Here is an 11,590-nt window from a genome sequence, read left to right on the forward strand (position 1 = left end):
ATTGTGCCTGCAAAAAAGACCCTGAGCTCCCACTTGCCAGCTCTTTAACACACAAGACTGTTCCCTGTAACATCTCTGTCTTATGCTTACTGCAGTGTGCCAGTGAAGTTTGATGCAAGCTGGAAGAACACTTCAGAACATATCAAATGGCTTCCTCTTTCAAGAACTGCAATGTCCCCTCACATGCGGTCAACAATTCCCTCCAATGTATCTCCTCCACTTCCCACACCACTGCCCTTGAACCCCACCCCTTCAAATGCAACAAAGATGGAATTCCACCATCCTCACCTCCACCCAGATACAACGCATCATCCTCTGCTATTTCCACCATCAGATCCAACCACCTGAGATATATTTCCCTCCCCTCCTCTTTCAGCATTCCACAGAGATCATACCTTCTGTGACTTCCACATTAGATCCACACTCCCCACCAACCCATCCTCCACTCCAGACACCTTCGCTTGCCACTGCAAGAGGTGGAAAACCTTTGCCCACACCTTCCCCTCGCCTCCATCCAAGGCACCACTGAATCCTCCCACATCCTGCACAGAATTCCCTGCCCACCCAAACACCTCACCTGTTGTGTCCCTTGCTCTCGGGACGCCAAATTGTGGAGTATGTCAGGGAACATTTCTGGGACACATGCACCAACCAACCCCCCTGCCCTGTGGCCGACCATTTCGGCTACCCCCCAACCCCTCCATCACCACGCTTCCAAGGACATGCAAGTCCTCCATCCCACAAATCCGAGCCACCCGACACCTGGAGGAAGAAAAACTCATCTTCCACATTGGGAACTTTCAACGACACGGCATCAAGGTTTCCGCATCTCCCTCCCCCAACTTATCTCAGATTCAACCCTCCAACTCGGCAAAACCCTCTTGAACAGTCCCACCTGCCCATCTTCCTTTCCAATTGTCCATTCTACCCTCCATCTACAACCACCTATTGCCTCCCTAGCTCCCTTCCCCCCAACCCCAAATACCCCTCTCTATTTATCTCTCAGCTGTATTCCACCACCCACATATCTGATGAAGTGCTGACATGCCCAATAGGCCAATTCTCCTGCTCCTTGGATGCTGCCTGACCTGCTGTGCTTTTCCAGCGCCACACTTTAACACAAGCTGGAAGAACAACACCTCATCTCCCACTTGGGGATCCTGCAACCCTCTGGCTTCAACATCAAATTCAATAATTTTAATTCCTGAACTCTCCCACGTCCTAGTGTCTTTGCCCCCTACTCCACATACCAGGCCTTGTTATTACGTAGCCTGCCATTACACATTACCTATGGTTAGCCACGAACAGTCCCCATAAACAGTTATTCACCCTCCCCCCGTCAGATCGTTATCCACTCCTTTGTCCAACTGCGCCTATCTCTCTCTTTGGACTCTATCCCCCCCCTATCATTTACTCCTTAACGCCTACATTCTGCATAAAAACAGACTTTTTTTCTCAGTAACATCAGTTCCTGAGGAAGAGTCACTGGTTTGAAAATGCGAACTGATTTCTTTTCACAGATGCTGCCAGATCTGCTGAGCATTTCCAGTACCTTCTGGTTGTTGTGTGTGATTTACAGCATCCGAAGTTCTTTTGGTTCTACTTTACTCGGAGTATAGAATTCAGGTCCAGCAGACTGAAACAGTGTTTATTAACCTTCCCAGTCCACACTACCTCCATCTCTCTCCCAGTATCTGCTGTCTCTCCCACTCCTTCACATTCAGTCCCCCCTCACAGTGACATGGCGCCTGCAAAGCTGATGGTCATGTGTTGGCCTGCTGGACCCACCCCTCATTCACTCCCATTGGCTGGAGGATCACGCCAACTCTCCTATTGGTCTGAAGCTGTGTCAATCAGCCAGGCCTGAGTGACCTGAGTGGTGGGATCCTCCCAGGTGCATCAGAGGCTGAGGGGTGACCTCATAGAGATTTATAAAATCATGAGGGTCAATGGTAGGATAAATAGACAAGGTCATTTCCCTGGGGTCGGGGAGTACGGAATGAGAAGGCAGAGGTTTAATATGTGAGGGGAAAAATTTAAAATGGATCTGAGGGGCAATTTATTTTCCCACTGAGGTTGGTGCGTGTATGGAACCTTCTGTCAGGAAGTGGAAGATTTTGGTACAATTATACCATTTGGCATCTGGATGGGTATATGAATAGGAAGGGTGTAGAGTGATATATGCCAAGTGTTGGCAAATGGGATTAGATTAGGTTGGGATATCTGGTCAGCATGGACCAGTTTAACCAAAGGGTTTATTTTCATGCAGTACATCTCTGGCTCTGCCCTGTGATGTGCTTCATCATTCACAGTGAATGCGTCAGTATCACAGAGCACAGGGGCTGGGTGCTATTCAGCCCATTGGGGCTGGACTCTCTCCCTCTGGAGATGGTGCCAGTCTATCCCAACTCACCTCACATTTGGACATAGCCCTCCAAATCCTTCCTTAAAAAAGTTAAATTTCAAAATTGTTTTGCCAACAGCTACTGAATCTGCATCCAGCTGTCGGTCAAACTGTTCCAGATGCTCAGAACTTAGTGAGTAAAATAATCTTCACATTTTTAACCTGTATTATTTGCCAGTTACCTGAAAATAGTTACTAAAAATTGTGATGTTAAAAATTTCTCACTCTGTCTCTCTGTAAATGAAATACCCTGGAAACCAATCAACTCCTGTTTGAAATCACTGCTTCACCTTCTCACCTACAAGGAGAATTGTCTGGCCTTCTGCTAACTCTCCATAAAAGAGAAACCTATATTAATTTTAATTTATTAGTGTTATAGAGATGTACAGCACAGAAACAGACCCTTCAGTCCAACTTGTCCATGCCGACCATATATCCTAAATTAATCTCGACCCTTATGCCAGCAGTTGGCCCATAGCCTTCTAAACCTTTCCCAATCACATATCCTATGAAATGCCTTTTATATGTTGTAACTGTACCAGCATCCACACTTTCTCTGGCAGCTCATTCCATACACGTACCACGTTCAGTTTGAAACTTTACCCCGAATATCAATTTTCAATCTTTTCCATCACGCTTGCGCTTTCTCGTTTTGGACTCACCTAAACAGGAATAAGACACTGGCTGTTTACCCTATCCATGTCCCTCACGATTTTAATCAACCTCTATGGTCACCTCTCAGCATCCGATTCTCCAGTGAAAACAGCATCAGTCTATTCAGCCTCTACCTATAGCTCAATGCCTCATACCCTGGCAATATCTTTGCACTATTTCTGAATCCTTTCAAGTTTCACAATATCATTCCGATAGCGGGGAGACCAGGACTGAAAGCAGAATTCCAGAAGTGGCTGAATGAATGTCCTGTACAGCCGCAAAATGACGTCACAACTCCTGTACTCAAGGCACTGACCAATAAAGGCAAGTACACCAAACACTTTCTTCACTACACTGCCTATCTATGATTCCACATTCAAGGAACTATGAACCTGCACTCCAAGATGTCTTTGTTCAGCAACACTCGCCACGACCTTCCCATTAAGTGTAGAAGTCCTGCCCTGACTTGCTTTTCCAAAATGCAGAACCTCACATTTATTTAAATTAAACTGCATCTGCCACTCCTCAGCCCATTTGATTGGAGTCTCTTTGCTGTCCACTGCACCTCCAATTTTGGTGTCTATTGTAAACCTACTAACCATAGCTCCTATATTCACATAGAAATCATTTGTATAAATGGCAAAAAGCAGTGGACCCAGTACCCAGCCTGACAGCATATTGCTCATCACAGGCTTCCAGTACAAAAAGCACCCTCCACGATTACACTGACTTCTCAGCAAGGTTGGAGATCATGGCATACAGGGAGAACTAGCCATTTGGATACAGAACTGGCTCTTCCGACTGGAAGCCTGTGACTAGTGGAGTGTTACAAGGATCACTGCTGGATCCACTACCTTTCGTCATTTATATCAATGACTTGGATGTGAACATAGGAGGTATAGTTAGTGAGATGACACCAAAACTGGAGGTGTAGTGGACAGTGAAAAAGATTACCTCAGAGTACAATGGGATCTTGATCAGATGGGTGAATGGGCTCAGGATTGGCATTTTGGAAACTCAAATCTTAGCAGGACATATACACTTAATGGTAAGGTCCTGGTGAGTGTTACTGAACAAAGAGACCTTGGAGTGCAGGCAGATAGGATAGTGAAGGCGGCATTTGGTATGCTTTCCTTTATCGGACAAAGTATAGAGTACAGGAGTTGTGAGGTCATGTTCTGGCTGTACAGGACATTGGTTAGGCCACTTTTGGAACGTTGTGTACAAATCTGGTCTCCTTCCTATTGGAAGGATGTTGTGAAACTTGAAAGGGTTCAGAAAAGATATCCAAGAACGTTGCCAGGGTTGGAGGAATTCAGCTAGGCTGGGGGTTGAATAGAGGTTGAATAGATTGGGGCAGTTTTCCCTGCAGCGTCGGAGGCTGAAAGGTGATCTTATCGATGTTTATAAAAACATGAGGTGCATGGATAGGATAAATAGACAAAGACTTTTCCCAGGCGTGGGGGATCCCAGCACGAGAGGGCATAGGTTTATGGTATGAAGGAGAAGAATTTAAAGAGACTTGAGAGGCAACGTTTTCACACAGAGGGTGGTACGTGTATGGAATGAGCTGCCAAATGAAGTGGTGGAGGCCATTACGATTGCAACATTTAAAAGGCATCTTCATGTGTATATGAATAGGAAGGATATGGGCCGGGTGCTGACAGGTGGGACGAGATTGCATTGGGATATCTGATCAGCATGTACTGGTTGGACTGACAGATCTCTGTTTCTGTGCTGTCCATCTATGACTGTTTGACCTTCCAGCCAATTCCGTATCCAAACAGCTAGTTCCGCCAGAATTCTATGGTGTTGAACCTGCTAACCAGTGTGTATTTGTTAAACTTTGTGTCCTTCTCAAGTCCAAGTTACGGATTTAAATGCACAAAGCCATTCTGACTCTCTCTAATCATTTCTTGCCTTTCCAATGACATGTAAATCCTGTCCCTGTGAATCCTTTCCAACAACTTCTCTGCCACTGACTTCAGGCTCACCTGTTTATTGTTCCCTGGCTTTTCCTTACCACCTTTCTCGACTAATGGCACCAGTCTTCCAGCACCTCCCCTGTGGCGATCGATGATACAAATATCGCAGCGAGGGACCCAGCAAAAGCTTCCCTAATTTCCCACAAGGTTCTGGGATACACCTAATCAAATTCCAGGGATTTATCCACCTTTATGCATTTTAAGACACCCAGTACCTCCTCCTCTATAATATGGACACATGCCAAGTTATCACTATTTATTTCTCCAACGTCTCTAACTTTCATATCCCCTTTCAGTAAAAACTGACATGAAATACTTCCAGAATCTCTCCCATCTCCTGTCGTTCCATAGGCAGTCTTGTTAATCTTTGAGGGTCGCTATTCTCTGCCTAGTTATTCTTTTGTCTTTAGTGTATGTGTAGAATCTCTTTGGATTCTCCTTAAACCTATTTCCCAAAGCTATCTCATGTCCCCTTTTCTGCATCCTGGTTTCCCACGAATGTACTCCTCCTGCCCTTATAGTCCTCTAGGGACTCAGTCAAACCCAGTACTCTGTACCTGCCATATCCTTTCTTAATTTTCTTGACCAGAGCCTCAATTTCTCAGATCATGCAGCATTCTCGACACCTCCCAGCCTTGGCCTTAACGGGAACATACTATCTGCGAACTCTCATTGTCGCAGGCCTATGGAGGTAATGGCAGATGATGACAGAGAACAATCATTATCAGTAAAGAGGTAGTGTTGGGAAAGCTAACAACTCATCCTTATCTCTATAATTCCTCTCTAGCCTCAGAACTTTCACTATCTCTGCATCAAAGACATCTCAATCTATGCAACATCCTCCAATCTCTAATCTCCTCCGGTCTCAACACCCTCCCTATCTCTAATCTTGTCCACCCTCTCAAATCTCTGTGATGTGCCTTTCTTTAATTCCAACCTTCAGGATAACCCATTTTTATTTCAGATCCCTGCACCCAGAGCTCCACAATGTCCCGCTTAACCTCTGTCACATTTTCCTTCAAAAAAAACATTAATCAATCACGTATCATCTATTCTAATTTCACCTTCTCTGACCTGGTTTCTGTTGTGGCTTGTCATATTCCTATATTATGCATCTGTGGTGACAGAAAAAGATGTTGTGGTCCATCGGTTTATGCTGTAAAGAAATCTCCCAGCTAACTATTTTAATCCCATTTTCCAGCACTGAGCCCATAGACCTGTCAGCCTTGGCGTTGCAAGTGTGTTCCTAAATACATCTGAAATGCCATCGGGATTTCTGTCTCTCACTCACTTCCAGACAGTGAGGTTTAGTGCAACTGTTGCTCTATGATATCACCCACAAGAACACAGAGCAGCTGGGTCTGTGCAAACCAGAGATCGCCCACACATTGGGAAGGATGGCAGGGACCCTGAGATGAGGGCACAGGAGATTTACTAGGATGATTCAAGGAAGGAGGGATTTCAGTTGCAGAATTTGTGGTGCTGTTTTAACATTAATTACTCATGTGATATGTGTGCTGCTAATACACATCAAGAATAACCATCCACAATTAATGAACTCTCCTTTTCAACCTATCCCCTTGCCTGCGCTGTGGTAACCTTCAGGTTAACCACCAGCGACACCTCTCTCTAATGAGAGAGTAGTCCTATGGTCTGGAATTGTAGAAGGCTGCACCAGAAAGTGACCAGGGGGAAAAATGAGCAGGAAACACAGAAAGCTAGCACACAGTTACAACAGGGAATCAGGAAAGGGAATGGAATGTTGTCCCTTATTTCAAATAGATTGCAATATAAGAGTTTGGAATGTATACCTTTGGGCAACTAAACAAATGGCGTGTGAGACCACATCTGGAGTAACGTGAACAGATTTGGTTGCTTTAGTTAACGAAATAGAGCAGTTTATTGGAGGCATTTCAGAGAAGATCCATTGGGATGATCCCTGTTTTGAAGGGATTATCCTGTAAGCAAAGGCTGAACAAGTTGGGAATCTACTCACTGGATTTGGAAGAATCAGAGGTGATCTCTTTGAAACATACAGGATTCTATCGAGGTTTGACAGGGTAAATACGGAGAGGATGTGTCCCATTACGGGTGAGTCTTGAACCAGATTCTGGGTCAGTCGCGAAATCTAGGGTTCTGTTTCAGATTTGTCAAGTTAAAGGAAACACCGACACAGGCTAGGGTTTCAGTAGCAATGGAGCTTTGTGAGGAGGATACAAGCAGCATTTTAGTGATTGGAATTCCTGGTATTTGTGATTGTGTAGATGTCTGATCAGGTCACTTTGGGGTCAGATATGAAAGCAATATTGTGAAGAATGTAGTTCTGCCTCAGACACTTCGCAGTGAGAGGGAGGGACACAGCAGGAAGGGAAATGAATTTGGAATAGCAACTGAAGGCTATTGCAGTGTTGCATTGGAGTGAATTGCAGCTAATCGAAGTGTGTAAGCAGTTTGATAACTGAGTAACAGTGGAGTAATGGAGATGGATGATGGGGAGGGAGAGCTGGACATTGTCAGTGTACATGTGAAACCTAACACAGTGCTTTTGGGCGATGTTAACTCCTGGCAGTATTTTGGTGAGAAACAGGACAAACCAAGGATCGATCCTGGAGGGACACCAAATACAAGGAATTCAGAAAGGAAAGGGAGAGTGGAGATTGAGCAGGATTTTCCAATGATGGTGAGGTTAAATATTAGTTTTTAGCAGAATGGGAGAGAAGGACATAACCAGAAAAGACAGACAGATCATGGAACAATATATGTGAATTGGCCGGGGTGGGGGAGGGGGATGGTGACATACAGGAGGATGAGAGAGAGATTTGGAATGTCCATGATTTAGCTACACTAGGGTAAATGGTCAAGATGTCCTCTAATAAGGCTTGACAAGAGACTCTAGGAAATGCAAGTTTAGGACTAAAATGAAGAGCACACTTGTGAGGCAGTTTGGCTTGGTGGGCTAGTGGAGAGGGAGGGAAGAAAGAGAGGCAGCTGATCGGATTATCTCAATGTTATTGACAGAGAAACCCCATGTGCTCCTCACTCTTGTTGTAGGAAGGGAGGATAGAGGAGACAGGATAATGGACATTGTTTTCGAAATTATAAAAAAACAAAACTTGTGATAGTGATTCTAAAAATAAGTGAACAAACCTGTCGTATTTATCATTTATCAAGAATATTAAAATACACAACTGAAGTTCAAGTTTGAATCCCAAATTGGTAGAGGGTTGCTCTGAAGTCAAGAAAAAAGAAGAAACTGGAATGAAGACTCTACTGTTTGCCATGGAGCCATTGGGAATGTTTTTCCTGCCATTGACAATGTCCTTGAGGGAAAGAAACACGACAGTGGCCCATCAAATCGCTCATTGTATTCATCACTGCACAGTCTCAACAAAGGACGGCACGGTGGCACAGTGGTTAGCACTGCTGCCTCACAGTGCCACAGACCCGGGTTCAATTCCTGCCTCAGGCGACTAACTGTGTGGAGTTTGCACATTCTCCCCATGTCCGTGTCTGCTTGGGTTTCCTCCGGGTGCTCCGGTTTCCTCCCACAGAATTGGCCATGCTATATTGCCCGTAGTGTTAGGTGAAGGGGTAAATGTAGGGGAATGGGTCTGGGTGGGTTGCGCTTCGGCGGGTCAGTGTGGACTTGTTGGGCCGAAATGCCTGCTTCCAGACTAAGTAATCTAATCTAAAAGGAATGCACTAGCAAATACAACAACACAATCAGCCGTCTTGACCCTGGGCCAACAACAGCAGCAGAACTGTACTCCAACCCAATCTGAAATCTCATGGCCTAGTATATCCCCATTCAACCATTCACATCAAGCCAGGGGAATCAACCCTGGTTCAATGGTGAATGCAGAAGGGCATGCCAGCAGCACCAGGTAAAGTTAAAAATGAGGTGCCAACCTGGTGCAGCGACCAAGCAACACCAAATAGAACTAAGTGACCCCATAACCAATGGATTAGATCTGAGTTCTGTCACACCTAGTCAAGAGTAGTGATGGACAATTACAGCATCACAGATATCCCCACCCTTACTGATGGAGGGGTCTCACACATCCATTCAACAGATAAGAGGACAGCATTAGCAGCGATTTTCAGCCAGCAGTGCCAAGTAGATGAGTCTTCTACATTGGTCCCTTACATCACAGATATCAATCGACTTGGTTTATTTCAAATTGAATCATTTCAAATCAGATCAAGAAATGGATAAGTAGTGTAAAGGCTATGGGCCCTGCCAATATTCTGGCAACCGTACTGATGGCTGTGCTTCAGAACTTGCTGTCCATCAAGGCAAGTACTTCTCCAGCACTGGCACCAACCGACTTTGTGGAACATTGCTCAGAGATGTTGCAACACAAAAACACAGGGCAGATCCAACTCAGCCAATTCCCCTCTATCAATCCGCACGCGCTCAGCAGTGAAGTGATGGAAGGTGTCATCAACAGTGCTGTCAAGCACCTGCTCAGCAATAACCTGCTCAGCGATGCCCAGTTTGTGTTCTGCCAGGGCCATTCAGTTCCTGAGCTTGTTACAGACTTGATTCACAAACTGACAAACAGCTGAATGAGGTAAGGATGACAGGCCAGACCCCCTCCAAGTCCACTATTTCGACTTCAGTGCTATCACCTGACCTCACCACAGTCTCAGCTCATTTGCTGAAACTTTCATTCATTCTTTCTTATGAGACTCTAGATTTCATTGTCTAATTCACCACATTCACCCTCCCGATAATCTCAAGAGTATTGAGAACTCTACTGCCGAAGTGCTCACTTGTACCAAAACGAGTTGATCAATCCCATTTATAAGCAACAACAATTTACTTTTGCACCATTGAATTAATTCCTGGCTGTAATCCCGGCACCACACACCCTTTCATATCTCAATAACTCATTTTAGTTCAGACTCTCAATGATGTGTTTATTTTTGAGTTCACCTGTGTGACTATTTCTATAGACTCCACGGGAACATGGTCTGGAATCCCCACTCGAACCCTTCTTCCTTTAAAGCATTCTTGAAAAACTGCTTATTTGGCAATGGTTTTGGTCACTGGACACAATATTCTCCATCTGTAGCCTTATGTCAAAAGTTTTCAATAATATTTTTGTGAAATTAAAACTATGATGATTTGTACAGATATCTTCTACACTTCAATATCATTGAGTGAATAATCTGAAATGTCTCTTACCCAACCACCTTCACCATAAAAACTTCAGCAGTACAAAGAAGTCAAACATCACCCTCTCCACAGGCAACAAGCCTTTGGCATTGATCACTGGTTTCTGTGGAAGGAGAAATACACAGTTGATGTTTCAGGGAGTGCAATATGAATTACAGGGAATGAAAATGGTTCAGAATTTGATTGTCAGAATTTGAAGGAAAATGCACTCGTTTATTGGAAAAAAGAATTCTTGACTGTCAAAGATATTGTGGAAAAAATAACCTGATAATGGAACAGCATATGGTCAGGAGCCAGGCAGCAGTGGACAATTCATTTACATTCCTGAAGAAGGGCTTATGCCCGAAACGTCGATTTTCCTGCTCCTCGGATGCTGCCTGGCCTGCTGTGTTTTTCCAGCTCTACATTTTTCAATTCATTTACAAAACAGCTGTGAAAGTAATAGTAAAATACTATACAGACCAAAAATACACCCATGAGAGAGTGAGAAGCAAGATAATGAACAAGTGGACATCAGAGAACCCAGAGGTGAACCAGATCAGATTTCACTTTTATGATCCCACAAAGATGTCTAGCACAGAAACAGACTTTTTCGGTCCAACCTATGCCAACCAGATATCCTAGCTTAATATATCTAAATTAAGTCCGATCTGCCACTCCTCAGCCCATTGGCCCATCTGATCAATATCCCACTGTACTCTGAGAAAACCTTCTTCATTGTCCACAGTACCGCTAATTTTGGTGTTACCTGCAAACTTACGAACTATACAGTCTCTATTCACATCCAAATCATTTAAATGAATGCGCTCTGAGCAAATCCTGCCCTCTGACTCTTTCTACCAGGGAAGGCTGCACAAACATCCCTCTGAACCTTGCCCCCTAAAAAGCTGGCGGCCGCACACGTATCCAGTGAATCATTGCCCCGAATAAAGATGGCGGCGCTCACTCGGGCCGATTTCTGAACGAGGCATTTTCCCGTTTGCTGCAAAAACGGGACTGTAAGTTTCAAATTTGTATTTTTCGATGTGTACCCAATGATTGTAAAACCTCTCAGACCATACCAACACCATTTCCCTCCCGCTTCCTCTGTTTATTTCTTTCCTTACCAATACCACTCCGTGCACGCAAACATTCCGAACATCCGCACCCACCGCGAGGATGATCACGTGGTATAGTCTAGTCCCGCCCTTATTCACTGATTGGTCGGAGGACCAACTGCCCCGCTCGGTCCTCCAGCTCCGCCCCTGCCTCTGCATTGTTCCGCCGCTGACATCAATCACTTCTTCTGTCCAACCTGTCGATGACAACCAGATCTCCTCACCTCATCTATCTAAATTAAATCCTATCTGCCACTCCTCAGCCCAT

At 44.7% G+C, this 11,590-nt stretch overlaps 1 long non-coding RNA gene across 1 annotated transcript in view; it reads right to left on the bottom strand.

Annotated features, from left to right (window-relative positions):
- The window catches only part of LOC140492410 (uncharacterized), a 50,907-nt gene extending 39,524 nt beyond the window's left edge, over window positions 1-11,383 (bottom strand). Inside the window, exons 1-2 of the long non-coding RNA XR_011963567.1 lie at window positions 11,332-11,383; window positions 10,235-10,328 (exon numbers count right to left, since the gene is read on the bottom strand). This is a non-coding gene — a long non-coding RNA (uncharacterized lncRNA). The remainder of the gene's footprint in view (window positions 1-10,234; window positions 10,329-11,331) is intronic.
- Between the last annotated feature and the right edge of the window lie 207 nt (window positions 11,384-11,590).

Source organism: Chiloscyllium punctatum, chromosome 21 (genome assembly GCF_047496795.1).
Source record: "Chiloscyllium punctatum isolate Juve2018m chromosome 21, sChiPun1.3, whole genome shotgun sequence".
NCBI lineage: Eukaryota > Metazoa > Chordata > Chondrichthyes > Orectolobiformes > Hemiscylliidae > Chiloscyllium > Chiloscyllium punctatum.